Source organism: Paramisgurnus dabryanus, chromosome 19, assembly GCF_030506205.2.
Source record: "Paramisgurnus dabryanus chromosome 19, PD_genome_1.1, whole genome shotgun sequence".
Lineage (NCBI taxonomy): Eukaryota > Metazoa > Chordata > Actinopteri > Cypriniformes > Cobitidae > Paramisgurnus > Paramisgurnus dabryanus.
Window position 1 is genome coordinate 4,646,475 of NC_133355.1, and position 18,981 is coordinate 4,665,455.

Genomic DNA, 18,981 nt, shown 5'->3' on the forward strand with positions numbered 1-18,981 from the left:
ACTGATGATTAGTACACCTGTAAAGGTACAAAACGGACCCTTAGGGTACCACCCCAGCAACAGAAAAGGAACAGCTTTATACCTTTTTTTCTGACAGTGCAGGACCTGAGATTGTTAACCAGTCTGATTCTATAGGATGAGGAGAGAGGAATCTGTCAGACACCAGTAGCAGAAGATCAGATATAAGGTCAACAGTAAAATGTCAAATGTGTTTACCCTCAACAGACCGTCAGATATCTGCCAGTTTATCATAAGCACCACAGCTTTCCTCAACATATTAAATGATGTCTGGCTTATAACCTAACTGAAGCTTCATCAAAATGAATTTATGTAAAATGGCACGGCGAAATAATTTTTGTTCAGCTAACCAGCGCATACACAAAAAAATAAAAAATATAAGCTTGTTTAAGACTTAGTTGTAAGCCATGTGAAGAGCAATAAAGAGCATGTGATCATGTTTTATATGTTTGTCAAAGAAAGTTTTCCTGATGGTTATCTATAAATCTTCGGGTGAATTATGACATGGGCCCATACCATCTATGGCAGGTTTTGTGCAACTAGGGGTGGGTGATAAATATGATAAATCACTCACCCACCATAATCTTTATAAACTCTCACAAAAACGAGAAAACGAATGTCAAAATACTATTCACATATACGATAGGAGCAAAGCAATAAAATATATTACTCAATCTCTATGCTAACCAAGCCCAAGAATGGGAACCGACCACCTTCGAACCTCCAAAGTTGTCCCCCATTTGACACAAACAGTGTTTCTAACATAATAAAGAGTGGGGGGTTCGGATGAGAGCGCCACCTACGAGCAGCTCATTTATCACAGAACAACAAGAGTTAAACTGCCGGCGATCGATTGGACAGGAGTTAAGAGCAAGCGGGGGGTGCTGAATGTCATCATTTTAATGAAATATAGATTTGGGTTTATTAAACAGCTCGCTGGTCGTGTATGAGAGAGTAGCGCTCTTTCTCGCGGCTAAATAAAGCCATCCATTAAAGACAAAAGAAATCGATTGAGGGTGAAACTAACACTCACCTTTCTGATGTGAACACAGTTTTGTGCTGGTCTGGATAATAGATCAAGGTTAGGTAAGACGCAGAACGGCCGCCGTGAGACGGCTGTTATCAGACGCTGGTTTCACATCTCCTCGATGTTCTCCCATCTGTTCTGCAGATTCGTGTCGGGCTGAGTTACTCTGTCGTGATCGAAAAGATAATTTAAGCTTTTGTTAGGTTAACATTTACATGTAAGTAACTCTGAATTTGGTTAATTTATATTATAACTAAATTTTCAATCAATTTAAACCATAAAAACCAGAATGTTGTTCTTAACAATTGTGAGCATCTGATATGCATAGCATCCTAATAAAATAAACTGTAAAGTATCTGTAAAGGATTGGATCTCTGTCACATTAATTGGATGCAGCAGTTTAACACTTTGTATTAAATCTTCTGTTTTCTCTGGCAAGCGGTTGACGTTTGTGTGCTGCTATCGCAGCTTTTCGCTGATAACACGCAGTAAGATTTTGCCTCAAGCGTTCTGTCGCTATACACAACAATCACCGCATGACAATATTTGCATATCTTGATGGTTTGCTTTACGAGTGATAAAAAAGAAACAACACTTAATCAATTGCAAAGCATTTGTGAATTAATCTGATAACTTCAATTAAACGCAAAAAAAGTCATATACCCGATGTGAGCAAGCCATAGCACATTCATTAAAAGTACAGCTTTAATGTTTTATAATGAAAAAACTTACTCATGTTCTCAGTGTTATATTCAAATGTGTTGCAGGGTAGATACAGGGTTCCCACACCTTAGTTAATTTCAAATTCAAGGACTTTTTCAAGGTCTAATTCCCCTTAAATTCATGGACTAAGGGGCTGTCCACACGGAGACGCGAATCACTGTATACGTATAAATTTGTTATCGTATTGGCGTTTCATCCACACGGATCCGGCGTTTTGGGAGACTGAATCCGCTATTTTTTGAAACCGGGTCCTAAAGTGGATAAATCTGAAACCGACATCCTTGTGGTTTCGTCTGTACAGCCAATCCGTATATTTTGTGAACCGAAAACGTCATCACATCACGTGTCGGAAGCATCACATGTAACAGCAACAACAATAACGGCGGACTACGTGATTGTGTTCGTGCTACAGAAGCTACTAAAGCCTACTAGCTTTATTACAGCAAAATATATTGCTTCTATGCAATTGTGGTGACCAACAAGCGATAATGGACAACACCATACGTTGGTTATGCGCATGCTCAAAGTCTTCTTCTCCGTGTATAGTGTATATCTGTGGCAGAATTACAGCGCCCCATACTGGTCCGGCATATATACTACACCGCTTTCAGTCGGTTTCAGTGGTTTCGTGTTTACGGATTATTTTTTTAGAGCAAGGGAAAAAATTATTGGATAGGGAATGCACCAGCTTCGTGTGGACATAGCCTAAACGTGGGGACACATTTCAAGTGAGAGCAAGGTTACATTGTGTTACCTTTTAAGATACATTGTTACAGTTCCCTTTCGAGGGAACTAGCGCTGCGTCGCTGGGGTGACACTTTGGGGACGCCCCCAAGGGTAAGTGCTTCTGAATGTGTATATCAAATTCAACCAATGGTGAGGCTTAACAACAAAGACAGTGTGATGTGGGAGTCAGGAAGTATATCGCTATCTGAAATGTTGCCAAGGACGCAGGAAGTATGGCAAGGGAGATGCAGCGTCTCGTTCCCTTCTCAGGGAACAAGAGCTACATACGTAACCCGAGATGTCTTCATGTGTCAAACACAACTATGCAAAAAAATTGTGGTATGAATCAACATTGGCATACAGAAGATATAAGCATTTAAAGTGAACAGTTTAGCACTTAAGTTACTTAAGTTAAGTCTAGAATTTTTATGATATCATCCTACACTACACAGGGAATAATACATATTTTTTTTCCAGAAAACTTCTTGCATAAAATAGATTCAAGCACTTTCAATGACCTGTACCTATCCGTGTATATTTTCATAAACTTTCCAGGACCTTGAATTTTTTCCCACAGATTCACAAACTTTCAAGGATTTCAAGGACCAGTCGGAACCCTGTAGATAGCTTTGTTCAAGCAGCGCTCGAGGAACATCAACTTACAATGCACTATAGGGGTTTGATGAGACACTTACTCCACGAGACACGAGATTGGGGTTCACGAAAACGATTATTGGGGTTCACGAAAACGAAATTTAAAATTGACCTTTGAACTAATACTGTCCCTAACAAAAACATTTTTATTGATAATGAAGTAATTTAATATTTTTTGGTAATAAAGTGAGCAACAAGCTTTCAAATTACACAATAATGATGATGCAACTGATAGCAATAGGCTTTGGGGAAGATCCGTAAACCGGGTCGGCTCCGAAGTCAGGAGCTCCTGTCTGGATCCGTTGCGCATAGTAACTGGTACAAATAAAGCATCAAAAACCAAGTAAACACATAGTTTTATTAAACAAAACATAAATATGAAGCCTATATAATAAAAATCAGCATTATGTATTATAACAAATGCCTAAGAACTCGCGGATGTTATCTTTACTTTTGAGCGGGCCCTAGGGGGCATGTCCCGGCCACTTGAGTCACTGTGCCCCCTTACTTCTCAAAATAATAATGAACTTAATAATTTAAAAAATGTGCTGCAAATAAATTTGGTTATACAATGCCCCAGCAAGCCATTTGGGCTAAAACCAGGCAAAATTTGGGCTGTCAGTGAAAATCTAATAGACGACTACCATAGCCCAAGAATAGACGATACGTATAAGTTTAAAACAAATGAAAGCAAACACCTTGAATACCAGTTGAATTTGCCTACATGTTGGAATATCATTCATCTTCAAGTTATTTTGGCAAAAATGGCATGTAACCAAATTCAAGGCTATTTAGGGTAGAAGTGAATTACTCATAGCCGGTCTATATTGGGTCTATAGTTAGCCGTCATTTCAACGTCTTGGTTTTTGCTTGCTGGGTGGATACTGATTAAAATTAGGAGTATAATAAAAAAATAATAATTAAAATACTAACCCACAATGCAATGCTAACATAGTCAGCCAGTTACATACACGCAGCCACTACATTTGAACAACACAAATTCTTAAAGCTATCCCCAGTGTTTTGTCTACACTGAAAGTTAACGTCACGTTCGGGGTCTCAATCGCCATGCGTGAGAACTCATTCTCCATCTAAATAATGTACACTTGTAGGCTAAGTCTCGGCATTTGAGCAAGACGAAGAAATTTTAAAAGGACCCTCTTAAAAAGTTTTTAAAAGTCCTCTCGTCGTCTGCAGCTCTTCTAAAGGTAACATGCATAGTTCATTCTGGTGTTAGATATGTCAGTGACATTGTTTTCTTTTGCTGTTATTTGGTTATGTACTGGTCTTTATGATTTGCGTGAGTTTTTCAGTCTTGCACTTTAGCGTCATGATAAGTTATGGTTTTACTATAGTGAGGGATTTATTTGCGAAAACAAATTGGCCGGCTGTAATAATCCCGCTTATTTCACGGCTAGTTGCTATACGAGTAAATATGTAGACATAACATTTAGATTTTATGTCTTTTATTAACCTATTTTTAAGAAATACAAACCTTCTGGGAACACGTACGTTTCATAATGGGTGAAAGCCAGACGCGTTAAAAGTCAAAAGACAAACATTCGGTTTAATCAATGTAAATACAATCTCATATACGTTATTAATTATGAATATTTATTCTGTATAATTTGAAGGTGTTAAACTCCCTGTTAACGTGACTCGCACGCAGCACCTGGGTGAGGCTGTGTTTCAGGCGGTTGTTCAAGGAATAAAATACCGTTGAATGTTGTGACTGGCCAATCAGTACCAAGCATTTTAGAGTGCCATGTAGTAGTAGTAGTAGTAATAATAATAATAATAATAATAATAATATACTACTAATAATAATAAAATAATAAAATGAACGAGGTGCCCCCCCATATTTTCCTGGCCATAATAAAAGTTTGTATGTATAAAATATAAAAAATGATAAGTATATTTTTGAAAATGTATTTAATTTTAATATTTTCAAACCTGTTACTGTATGTTTACAGGTTTACACACAAGTTTTTCTTCCAATGTGACATGAATAGAAATGCTTTAAAATATATTTCAAAATATACAAAAAATGCCAAAAAATTAATTTGTGAAAAAATATATATTTTTGTACATATTTTTTCGGCCATTTTTAGTATATTTTAAAATACAATAAAAAATATATTATATTTTTTTGTCGTATAGGGCATGAGTAAATGGGCGTGCACACCAAAGCTTTTTTATGTGCCTAAAAAAGGCCCAGCAGACAGCTTTAATTCAGCCGACTGCAAGCTTTCTTCAGCTGAGCGCTTTGGTTGCTGTGATACTTCTGCTTTGTTTATCAGCCATTGTATTATGCACAGTGTTGGGTGTAACTAGTTACAAAGTAACTAGTTACTGTAATAATATTACTTTTTTCAGTAATTAGTAGTGTAAGGCATTACCCGTCTGAAAATGGTAATATTATTACAGTTTTCCCGAGCTAGTTACTTAAGTAACATTCGCCAGTAGCACCTTCATCACACAAGGCACAAAACACAGAGAACAAAAGGGAAGGGGAGGAGGGCGTGAATGGAACAGTGATTGGTCTAAGTTTGGCACGAGGTATCATTTACCATCACCGATTGGTCGACACCCGGCAGCCAGCAGCACAGAGCGGCAGCGGCACACTCAAAGACAGATCGGGTAAATGGAAGCGTCAACAACGGCAAGCTCTTTTTCAGAGGAAGGTTCCCAGCAACAGAAAGCTAGTTTCGACGGGTGGAGATTCAGTCATATTTTATTATGTTCAACGGAAGGAAAATAACTTGACGGTGAAGTGCACACTCTTTAATGTTTCTCCAAACGCTGTGCCCCACGTCCAGTAGCGGGTAAGGAAGCCAGCATTTTCTTGGCCGTGGCTTGCCCAAATAAACATTCTTGTCCAGAAAAAAAATTTAACTAGTAATATAACTAGTTACTTTCTCCAGGTAGTAATAAAGTAAAGTAAGGCATTACTATTTTTGAGAGTAATATGTAATACGTAATATATTACTTTTTTGAGTAACTAGCCCCAACACTGATTATGCACTGGTTGGTTGTTGGGATATCTGTCCCGCCCTCCTGCACTGTGATTGGACGGTCATGTGAGAACTGACATTGCCGAGCTGAGCTTTTCACTCAAACTTGAATATTTTTCAACTCTAAACACTTAGCGCTCAAAATCTGCCAGTTGTTGACTTTTTTGAAAGAAAAAAGCCACGCTTCCATTGGAAACGCCGGTGTAAATGCTTTGGTGTGCATGCCCACTAAGGCTTTAATCTACTAAGACACTTCACATCTGATACTGATCAACAGACACACACAACACATCTCAAACAAACATTATTAGAAACCCAAACAAAAAAGCACACACAGTAAAAGACCGAATATAATGCATGCAATCTTAAGGTTTTGCAACAAACTCAACTTTACGCTTATATCAGGAGACAACATTTCACCTCCACAAGAAATCTTATCTCGTGACATAATTAATCTCGCAAAATCTCGTTGCACGAGATCTCTTCACACCCCTACAACGCACACAGATGCTGAACTGAAATCTTAAAGTCTAGATTGGTGGCAAACCAGATTTAGCCCACAGGCCAGATTTTGAGTATCTCTTTCCTAGACACTCAAAACCTGAAGCTGGGGGGATCTAGTCGATCAACTGTGGCCTGACAGCTTGTGGAGAGAAATGTCCTGTAGCTCAGAAATCGTCTTCCTCTTGACAGTAAAGAAAACAAACAGGCAAAAATTGTAGCCATGCTATGTTAGCATGTCAGGCGTGTCACATCATTTGGTGGGTGCAGAGAGTGCTTTTATGGGCCAGTGACTGACCTGTGGTGAAGCACAGCTTGAGTGTTTGAGTGAAATAAATGGCTTTGTAAAAGCCTTCCAGGCAGATTATACCGACATCTGTGTGACATGGATGCATTCAACATCTGATCTCTCTCTCAAACGCCCACACAAAGCAGCACAAAATGACAGCATGGCCACAAAACATTTAGGGGTGAAATTATTAAACTGCGGTTCAGCTTATTTACACTCTTGATAAATAAAGGACATAGAAAAAAACATTTTTGGCTGTATGGTTCCTTTAACATCCGTTTCAAAAAACCTTATTTGATGTGAATAAACATTCTTACAGGGGTCATAGAATTAAAAAAAATACTTTTTCCATGTTTAAAACTTCACATATGCACTCTAGGGACACAAAAGACTTATTTTACATCTTTAATCCCTTAAGTGGCGCAAATACCTTTTGAGTTGGGGGGGAAATGTGATATACACCTTCAAATGAATATAACTCTGGCATTTTTTGGTCTAGAAGCCTAATCTTGGTCTTAAAAATATTAAATAAATAGATTGTTATAGCAGTTTACATTTATTTAAATAAATAAAATAATTCCATAACATAATAATTTTATAATTTTTAAAAAAATATTTTACAAAAGTAGTAATGCAAACATGAAGCCATAATGCTGCTTTTACACCAACCGCGGTAGAGGCGTGAAGCGCGAGTGATTTCAATGTTAGGTCAATGTGAAGACGCGTTGACACGCGTCCGGAGGTCCCGTGGCGCGGATGAGGCATTTAGCATAGCGCGGAAGACGCGTTTCCGCCTCATTCGTGCGTCTAGCGAATAGCGAACGGTGCTTTTTGTGCATTTTGTGTTTGACGCGAATTGCCGGCTGACGCCCGAGTTGAACAATTTGAACTTTGGCGGAATTTCGCGCCGCGTTAACCAATCAGCTGCTTGCTGCTGTGGAGGCAGCCCCACCCGGAGACACTCATTCAACATGAAGTAATGCTTGATATTGTCCGTGAGCAGTCACCCAGAGCTATGCAGTTGGTGTAAACGCACCATTAGTCTCAAGTAGTCCAAATTTCAAGTTGAAATCACAAACAATAAAATTTGTGTCACACTTTTAGTAGTTTTACCAACAACGGCCACTAGGTGTCAATAATTTGCTGCATACTCTTGTCACAAATTAATAAATTACTGTCACTGCATTACTATACTGCAAAAAGATTTTGAAATGTGAAAACTACATACTTGGAGCTTTCCAACAATATATAGTTTGTCAACAGTTTTGAAGATTTATACTAAGATATAGTTTTAAGAATATATAATAATTAATATGCATTCCTATGGGGGGCATGTAACAAAAAACTGTCACTACATTATTTCTATCATCAGATGACCTTGAAATATAAAAACTACATTCTGAGAGCTTTACAGTGATATATAGTTTGTCATGATTTTTTGGTTTCGAGTAGGGTTTTAGTGTTATAAATATGTAAAAACAAATTGGGCCTACATGTGGCCCTGTGACATTTTAGAAACAGACTCTCACTATGTCACAATTCACACAAAATGGTGATGAAATATGAAAACTACACATTAAGAGCTTTCCAACAATATTTAGTTTGTCATGATTGATTAGGTTTGGAACAGGGTAGTGTTACAAATATATAATAACAACGTGGGCCCACCTGATTACCCGTGGCATTTTAGAAAATGGCTCTCACTATGTCCTTCCATTACCAAAATAGTGATAATAAATAAAAACTACGCTCTGAGAGCTTTCAAACTATATATAGTTTGTCATGATTGAATAAGAATTCACATGCAAAACAATGAAGTAAACGTAGGCGTCCCGCTGGCGGGACAATGACATTTCGCTGGATACAAATGTTTTGAGGCACACATCATAAATAAATCAAACTTTCCCTACATAATTTATTTTATAAAACACTGTTAAAATATGTATTCTAGAGGCTTAGACCTTTCCAACGATATATAGTTTGTTGTGATAAACATAAAATTTACATGGAAAATATTGAAGTAAACTTAGGTGTCCTGCTTACAGGACAGCGCCACTTAACGGGTTAAAAAATCTCATACTGTAATATGACCCCTTTAAGACAAAGTAAGGATAAGAAAGACATTATTTTAACCTTTGACTGAATGGTTCTTTGGGGAACCAAGTTGGTTCTTCTATGGCTTCGCTGGGACAAACCTTTTGTAGCAACTTTTAATTTTTACAAAAATGTAACCAGGAAAACCAGTTACCATGCATTGGTTAAGTGCACATACAGTATCGTGACCTTTTCAATGCAAATGCAAATAAACAACACTATCAGTGAGCAAAATTCAAACCCCTTAAAAAATCCTAATGCATGTAAACCGAAGTTTCGGTTTTAAAGACGGATTTTAAAGGCTTTGATGTGGAAGTTATTAAGCTGCTCTTGAACTCCATCTAGTCCATCTAAATCTCACCAGCTCACGTCACCTCAAAACTGACATCTGTCTAGGAAGCCCTTGGGAAATTGGCTCAGAATACAGCGACTGATAGAGGACGCACACGTGACATCCATTATAAGTCATACGCTATGCAATCATTGTAAACTGTGCCACACGACTGCTTGGGTACAAATGTAGAAAGCAATGCAGTGCAGGTTAGCGCTCTGTGTTTAAAGTGAAAATTAAGTTTTTATTGTTGTTTATATGGTGTTTTTAAGACAAACCATATGCAAATTCATCAATCAACACCATTGCTGAGTATTTTCTCCATAAAATTGGAGTTTTCCAAGGTAAGTCTCATTCCAGCAGTTTGAAATCGCCTGTGTTACCTACGTCATACATGTGTCATCATTGCAGTTGAATGAGTGTATCAGTTTGAGCCATAGATATTATGTATGGATGCTGCTGAAACGATTGCAGCACAGCTGCTTGATGTTCACACATGCAGTGTTAATGCTTGAACCTGTTAACATCGGCGTTAAAAGATTAGTGCTTCAAACGTGCAGTTCACATATGCATTGTGTGAAACCAGAATTAGCAGTAACGAGTCTGAAACTGCTGAATGCAGCATCTATTTACATTTATATCTATGGTCCAAGGTGGTACGAGGGACTGGAGGCGGGGCCTTAATTCGCACATTCATATCTAAGGTCCGAGCTGTGCAGTGAAGTAAAGGTGGGGGCTTATTAGCATTTTTATATTTATGGTCCGAGTTGTTTGAATAAATAGAGGCGGGGACTAATCTGCATATTCATAGATCCACAAATACTTAAAGGAATATTCCATTTTCTTAAAAGAAAAATCCAGATAATTTACTCACCACCATGTCATCCAAAATGTTGATGTCTTTCTTTGTTCAGTCCAGAAGAAATTATGTTTTTTGAGGAAAACATTGCAGGATTTTTCTCATTTTAATGGACTTTAATAGAGCCCAACATTTAATACTTAACTCAACACGTAACAGTTTTTTTAAACGGAGTTTCAAAGGACTATAAACGATCCCAAACGAGGCATAAGGGTCTTATCTAGCAATACGATTGTCATTTTTGACAAGAAAAATAAAAATATGTACTTTTAAAGCACAACTTTTCGTGTAGGTCGGGTCCAGCGCGACCTTACGTAAATGCGTAGTGACGAAGGGGAGGTCACGTGTTACATATATAAAACGCACATTTGCGGACCATTGTAAACAATAAACTGACACAAATACATTAATTAGTATTTGTTGACATACAACAACGTAGGAACGGTCCTCTTTCAAGACGCTTGTAAACACTGGGGCGGAGTTTCGAGTTTGTCCTCTGTGACCTCTTGACGTATTGACTTATTGCGTGGGGTCAGCTGGCGCATCACGACCGGATCTACATGATGAGAAGTTGTGGTTTAAAAGTGTATATTTGTTATTTTTATTGTCAAAAATGACAATCGTTTCGCTAGATAAGACCCTTATGCCTCGTTTGGGATTTTTTATAGTCCTTTGAAACTCTGTTGAAAAAAACTGTTAAGTGTTGAGTTAAGTATTAATTGTTGGGCTCTATTAAAGTCCATTAAAATGAGTAAAATCCTGCAATGCTTTCCTCAAAAAACATAATTTCTTCTGGACTGAACAAAGAACGACATCAACATTTTGGATGACATGGTGGTGAGTAAATTATCTGGATTTTTCTTTTAAGAAAATGGAATATTCATTTAATGAAGAAAGGGTGTACAGTTATATTTAAGCTGTTTTGAAGCATAAAGAAATGACTAAAACATGATAAAACGTTTACATATGCTATTATGATGCTCAAGGATGAGTGATAAAATAATTGACTTCAAGGGGACTTCAAGGAAATCTGCATTATCCCTCGCCGGAGCTGTTATCACAACATAAACAAATATAATAGGCATTATTTCCTATAATGATACCTGCTCGTTATGGCCATCGACTGACATCATCTGGTGACAGCGGTTATGGTGGGCGTTGACAGAGACCCGCAATTCAAGACATTATCCTGCAATTACAGCCGAAACTAAGAGGCTCAAATGCTTCGCTTGTTACATTCACTCGTTGTTATGGAAACAAACAGTTGTGAACCTAGAAATCTGTTACTTTCTAATAGCTAAGGGAACTCGTGTCAGTGAAAAGAATTGACATGTGAGCTAATTTACCAAGCAAACATGTTCGTCTGACAGCATGTGGCATATGGCAAATAAACAGCCGGGAAGATTTTTTATTCTTGGTTGGAAAGTAGAGAGCAGGCGGGCACCTGTCGCTTACATCCTCACATAGCAGAGGACCAGCATCTGCGAAAAAGTAATTATCAGTGGCATCTGATTCGTGCACAAATGGTTCTTACGTATCTGTTTTTACTAATGAATCAGTTGAAGCCGTGTGCAAATTCTGCGGCACTGAGACAACAGGTTTAAAAAAATCAATCAGGTTAAATGTGTGGCCTTCTCCAACAGCTCAGGATTTTTACAAGTATTCTTGGACTACGTTAATTTCTCAACACATGTTTTAAAAGGTTTCTTGTGTGAGTTTAGGGGTCTATAGGAACAAAAGTGTTAAATTTTTATGTTTGTGGTCCATAAAATTTACAAAATCTTTTGGTGTGGCCATAGCTTTAGATGACCAGATTTGGCCCAAATGGACAATTTATAAGTTTGTGAAATACTGATCTCAACATCGCTAAGAAAACAAAATCACTATCGTGCAATGTACAGGTCACGGTGTGCGCATGTTGGATTTTGGTTTGAATGAGAGCTCTGATCTCATTGACGTAAAGTGGTCTTCTATCGATGTTCTTGAGTCAATCTGTCTGAAGAGCTCAGCTGGTGGGTAAGAGGTTCTCAGCAGGACAGTAAAGATGAACGTTTCATGTGCTTCACTAATTCATAATGTATGTACACACAACGCATCTTGCATGCTTTTAAGCTTCTGACTGCAAAATATGAAAAATTCTGCCAAAAATTTTCCTGATTTGAAGTTTTAACACAGCATTGGGTCAAATAATGCATTAAAACAACCCAGAATTTGGTTAAAAATGACCCAGCATACATTGTAGGATGAATTACAACCTAACATTTTCGGTTTGTCCCTTTTTGACCCAGTGTTGGATTAAAAATAAATGAGCATTTTTAGTGTATGACCATGACTATGTCCAGACATTGGTATGAAAGACAGACAGAGACAGACAGGCACAGAGATTGACCGTCATTGAGTCAAAAAGGGACAAACCCAGCTTGTTGGGTTGTAAGCAATGCTGGGCTGTTTTTTTCCATGCCAATATCAAAAAAGGAGCTTTAAAAAAAGTACAAACAATTACATTAATGATATTTGCCTTAGCAAACTGATAAACTATGGTGATTTTGGCCTTCTCTTATTTTGATCCTAATTCTTATTTTCTCCCCTCACTCTGGGTCCATCCCCTTGCATCCCCCCCAAAGTTCATGATATAAAAAAACTTCTTAAAATTAGAATTTTAATTAAACAAAAAAAATGTAAATTATACAATGTAATGCTGTCGGTTAGTAGCCCCCCTGGCACCATCTCAGGCCCCCCAAGAGGGGGCTCACCCCCTAGTTTAAGAACCACTATGTAACTTTACACTTTACCACATTTGTGTACTTTATAAGTCAGTCAAAAAGTTTAAAAGCTGATTAACTGCTGCTCGCTTCTATACATCACTGCAAAAAAAAATCATACAGCATCCTTTTCTGTTTTAAGTGTGGACTGCATTTTCCTAAAGCTATTTTCGTCTTTACTTCATTCAGACAGTAAATGACACCATAACAAACTACACACTATTTCATGTTACACGGATACCAATTAGTACAGCAGCCTACTATTCCCACCTCATCTCCTCTTGCTTTTATTGGTAGCACTTTATAGTCATTCATACAGGCTGTTAAAGTATAGACCCATTCACAGGGGACCAAAGAGTTTCCACACCAGTCGAGCAGCTAACAGCCGTTCCAAATTTCCAGTGAAGAAACCTATTAAGGGCAAGTCATGCATAGTTGATTAAGCGTGTTGTGCGCGACGTTCATACGGCGGTAAGATTGCTCGGAGGAACCGATACGCTCGCGGGCTGTAAAAGACCGTTTCTCGTTTCTGGGTCAGTCCATGCATGCTTTCCTGTTGCTCATTTACAGAGGATGGGAAATTTGTAAGGCCGTTGTAGGGCAGGATTTTAAAACATAGTGACTATTCTACCTATTACAAATTACAAATCTAAAATTCTTTAAAATGCCCTGCGACAAATACAGAGAAATAGAGACTGACAAACAGACAGAGAGATAGGCATGCACAGAGAAAAAGGCAGAGAGACTAAAACTGACCAATATACAGATATAGAGAGACAGACAGGCAGACAGAGAGACAGGCATGAACAGAGATAGACCGTCAGACAAAAAGAGAGACAGGCAGGGAAAGGCAGACAGACATTTAAAAACTGGCCGATAGACAGATATAAAGGGACAGAAAGGCACAAACACAAACAGACAAACAGGCAGGGAAAGCAGAGAGACAAAAACTGACCAATAGACAGATATTGAGAGACAGAAAAGCACAGAGACTGACTGACAGATAAAAGGACAGGCAGGCAGAGAGACAGAGCCTGACAGACAGGCAGGCAGAGAGACAGAGCCTGACAGACAGGCAGGCAGAGAGACAGAGCCTGACAGACAGGCAGGCAGAGAGACAGGCATGCACAGAGACAAACCATCAGGCAGACAGACAGAAAGATAGGCAGAGAGAGGCAGGCAAAGAGACAAAAACTGACTGGAAGACATATAGAGAGACCCCAGGCAGGGCCGGAGTGGGGCCACTTTTCAGCCCGGGAGTTTCAGGCCCAAGACCGGCCCACTTTTTCTATAGTGTTATTCCAAATTAGCACTTTTTTCAAATTGGATAAATAAAGCAACAGTTCAGCTCTTACTATAGTTTTTATTAATATCATGGTTCAACAAATAAGGTAAAAGTTAAATAATATTTAACTTAAGATGAGAAGTTCACAAAAATATTCCTCTACACTCTAAAAAAGGCTGGGTTATTTTTTACCCATAATGGGTAAATATTGGACAGAACAAATGATGGGTTAAAATAACCCAATGTTGGGTTGTTGTTATGCAACCATGGATTATAATAACCCAACAGTTGGGTTAAAACAACCCAGCATTGGGTCAATTTTAACCCAGTAGCGTGTTCTGTCCAATATTTACCCATTATGGATCAAAAATAGCCCAGCCCTTTTAGAGTCTATTCCACAAGAAAAGGTTGATAAATTATTAGCATTGCTAATGCTATGAGGCCTGGGATTAATCAGGTGCAAATAGAAATATAAAACCCAGTCCTAATTAAAAAAGAAAACAATTTGACACACATATTGAATCCAATATTGGGTAAATATAGCATAAAAAGTGATTTATAAGCTTTTTTTAGGCTGGTCATTTTTGACTGGGAACACAAAAGGTGTTATAGGGTTCTGAACACAACCTGAGGGTTAAATAACTTTAATTCATATTGTTTACTCATTGCCTCCTCGTTTTCAGCGGGGAACTGGCTTATCTGCTGCTCAGAAGCTGCTTGCATAATATTTGCAAAGTCTATGAATCGCATGTATACACAAAAGGCTAATATTTTAACTAAAAAAATGTTGGCTTGTAAATAGTTTGAAAACGGTATTAGCCGATTAATTACGTTGCTAATGCTAACCATTACTAGGCTTATTTCTCTTTAAGTTACCTGTTGTCACTTTTGTTTGTCCTCTTGAAAATAAATCTGTAAGTTTGGCACATTTGGCAGCAACAGCATCCTCCTCAAATGGCTTTTTTCTTCAACCTGTTTTTTACGCCCTCCTCCTCTCAGACGCGTATACGGTAGGGCCGGCCCAGCCTACCGGAGAAAAGTTTTGGAAAAGACGTGCTATGGACCGAACCAACTCTATGGGAGGGGAGGGGAAAACTCCCTCACATGGTACAACCCATGCAGAGGCTGCGCGCTGCAGTGTCAATGCGAAACGTGTGAAGTGTCATTTAATAGAAGATAGACTCACTAACGTGGCAAATGTAAAAAATAAAAAAACCTCGACCGGCCCAAAAGTGAAGCGGCCCACCGGGAATCCTCCCGGTTCTCCCGATTACCCACTCCGGGCCTGCCCACAGGTACAGGGACTGACAGATAGATGGACAGGCAAGCAGAGAGACAGGCATGCACAGAGACGACTGTCAGAAAGACAGAGACACAGGAAGGGTGAAGCAGGGAGAGAGACAGAGACTGACTACAGACATACAGACAGACAGACAGACAGGCAGGGTGAAGCAGGCAGAGAGAGACAGAGACTGACAGACAGACAGACTGAGAGACAGGCATGCACAGAGACCAAACACAACGTCTTAAGTAAAAGTCAGATTGGATTTTTACCAAACCACCGCACCACGGACCACATTTACACACTACAGACGCTAGTCAATCAACACGTTCGTCATAAAAACAAAGGCAAAGTTTATGCATGTTTCGTTGACTTTAAAAAAGCATTCGACTCGATATGGCACGACGGCTTATATTATAAAAATCTACAATCAGGCATAGGAGGAAAAGTATATGACATCATTAAATCCATGTACTCAGAAAACAAGTGCGGAGATAAAATCGGTGACAAAAGTCAAGGGCGTGGGGTGAGACAGGGCTGTAAGTTGAGTCCAACTCTGTTTAACTTATATATTAATGAGTTAGCAGTGTTACTGGAACAATCCAGCACATCCGGTCTCATCCTAAACAACTCAGAGATTAAAGCTCTTCTGTATGCAGATGATCTGGTGCTATTGTCAGACACTGCACAAGGTTTACAGCAACACCTGGACCTGCTGGAGAAATACTGTCAAAACTGGGCCCTGACGGTCAATCTGAAAAAAAAACTAAAATTATGATTTTCCAGAAAAAAGCCAGATTACAGGATAACAGATACACATTTACTCTAGGAAACACTGCACTAGATCACACCTTACGACTATCTCGGGTTAAAAATCAGCGCATCAGGCGGTTTTGGTCTCGCGGTAAATGCACTTAAAGAGAAAGCTAGACGAGCATTCTATGCCATCAAAGGCAAATTTAAACAAACAGACATTCCTGCTACAGTTTGGTGTAAAATATTTGATAGTGTAATAATGCCCATAGCTCTGTACGGTTGTGAGGTTTGGGGTCCACAAAGCCTAACAGATTACTCCAAATGGGACAAACATCCAATGGAATCCCTGCATGCTGAATTCTGTAGAAATATTTTAAGAGTTCAGAGAAGAACACCTACTAACGCATGCAGGGCTGAATTAGGCAGACACCCCCTAATAATACACATCCAAAAACGCTCCCTTAAATTCTGGTCACACTTAAACTCAAGTCCCCCGAACACACTTCAATATGAAGCCCTTAAAACCCAAGAGAAGAGACCTAAAACCAGTCCCATCTGTCAACTGGCTCTAAAACTCCAGACCAGCACTAATGAACGCAAACAAACCACAATAAACCAAATCATTAAAGAAAGTCAAACTTTATATTTGGATCATCGGGATAATGAAAGTAAAAACCAAAGTAAACTAGAATGTTATCGGGCACTAAACAGAAAATACAGTCTGTCGGAATATCTCTCCACCATTAGAGATGTAAAGCAGAGACGAATCCTCACTAAATACAGACTCAGTGATCACAGTCTGGCAATAGAGAAAGGCCGACATAGACAAACATGGCTCCCAAAAGAAGAGCGAATCTGTGTCCATTGTGACAGTGACGAGATCGAGACAGAGACACACTTTCTCCTTTACTGTGGTAAATATAAAGAGCTTAGAGAAAAACACTTTGACAAAATCTCAAAGCTCATACCAGAGTTTCATAGCTCTTCAGATTCAGATCAAATGAAGATGTTACTGGGGGAAGACAGACACCCATCAGCTGCTGCTAAATTCATTTATCAGTTACACACCATCAGAAATAATCCACAGCCCTGATCTTGTACAGTACTTTTATTTTACCTCTCATCTGCCTCCATAAATGTACATTTGTATACTTCATATGTTTATATTTCAAAGTCTACTTTATATTGTAAATATCCTCTGATTCTATTTTATTTTATTTGCAGTAGTACTTCATCCATCACCCAGCACCTTAGCTTAATTGCACCTTAATGTTTGTTACTATTGTGTTATTGTATGTTTCTCGTTTTATGTATAATGCTTTGGCAATATTGTAAGTGACAAAATCATGCCAATAAAGTTCTTTAAAAAAATTAAATTAAAATTGACAGAGACTGACAGACAGACTGAGAAACAGGCATGCACAGAGATGACTGTCAGACAGACAGAGAGACAGGCAGGTTGAATCAAGCATAGAAACAGAGACTGACAGACAGACTGAGAGACAGGCATGCACAGAGACGACTGTCAGACAGACAGACAGAGACAGGCAGGGTGAAGCAGGCAGACAGACAGAAACAGACAGACAGACAGACAGACAGACAGACAAGAATGCACAGAGACGACTGTCAGACAGACAGAGACACAGGCAAGGTGAAGTAGGCAGAGAGAAAGAGACTGACAGACAGACAGACTTACAGACAGACAGACAGACAGACAGGCAAAGAGGCATTCACAGAGGCGACTGTCAGACAGACAGAGAGATAGGCAGGGTGAAACAGGCAAAGAGACAGAAACTGACAGACAGACAGAGAGACAGGCATGCACAGAGACCGACTGTTAACAGACAGACAGAGAGACAGGCAAGGTGAAGCAGGCATAGAGACAGAGACTGACTGACTGACAGACAGACAGACAAACAGACAGACAGACAGGCATGCACAGAGACGACTGTCAGGCAGACAGAGACACAGGCAGGGTGAAGCAGGCAGAGAGACAGAGACTGACAGACAGACAGAGAGACAGAGACTGACAGACAGACAGAGAGACAGAGACTGACAGACAGACAGACAGGCAAAGAGGCATGCACAGAGGCCGACTGTCAGACAGACAGAGAGATAGGCAGGGTAAAGCAGGCAGAGAGACAGAGACTGACAGACAGACAGAGAGACAGGCAGGGTAAAGCAGGCAGAGAGACAGAGACTGACAGACAGACAGAGAGATAGGCAGGGTAAAGCAGGCAGAGAGACAGAGACTGACAGACAGACAGAGAGACAGGCAGGGTAAAGCAGGCAGAGAGACAGAGACTGACAGACAGACAGACAGACAGAGAGGCAAAGAGGCATGCACAGAAGCCGACTGTCAGACAGACAGAGAGATAGGCTGGGTGAAGCAGGCAAAGAGACAGAAACTGACAGACAGACAGAGAGACAGGCAGGGTAAAGCAGGCAGAGAGACAGAGACTGACAGACAGACAGAGAGATAGGCAGGGTGAAGCAGTCAAAGAGACAGAGACTGACGACAGACAGACAGAGACACAGGCAGGGTAAAGCAGACAGAGAGACAGAGACTGACAGACAGACAGACAGACAGACAGAGACTGACATACAGACAGAGACTGACAGACAGACAGAGAGGCAAAGAGGCATGCACAGAAGCCGAC

General features: G+C 39.4%; 1 long non-coding RNA gene across 1 annotated transcript in view; it reads right to left on the reverse strand.

Annotated features, from left to right (window-relative positions):
* Window positions 1–1,057: 1,057 nt before the first annotated feature.
* Window positions 1,058–18,981, reverse strand: part of LOC135775465 (uncharacterized) — an 87,327-nt gene continuing 69,403 nt past the window's right edge. The window contains exon 7 of the long non-coding RNA XR_012335437.1: window positions 1,058–1,211. This is a non-coding gene — a long non-coding RNA (uncharacterized lncRNA). The remainder of the gene's footprint in view (window positions 1,212–18,981) is intronic.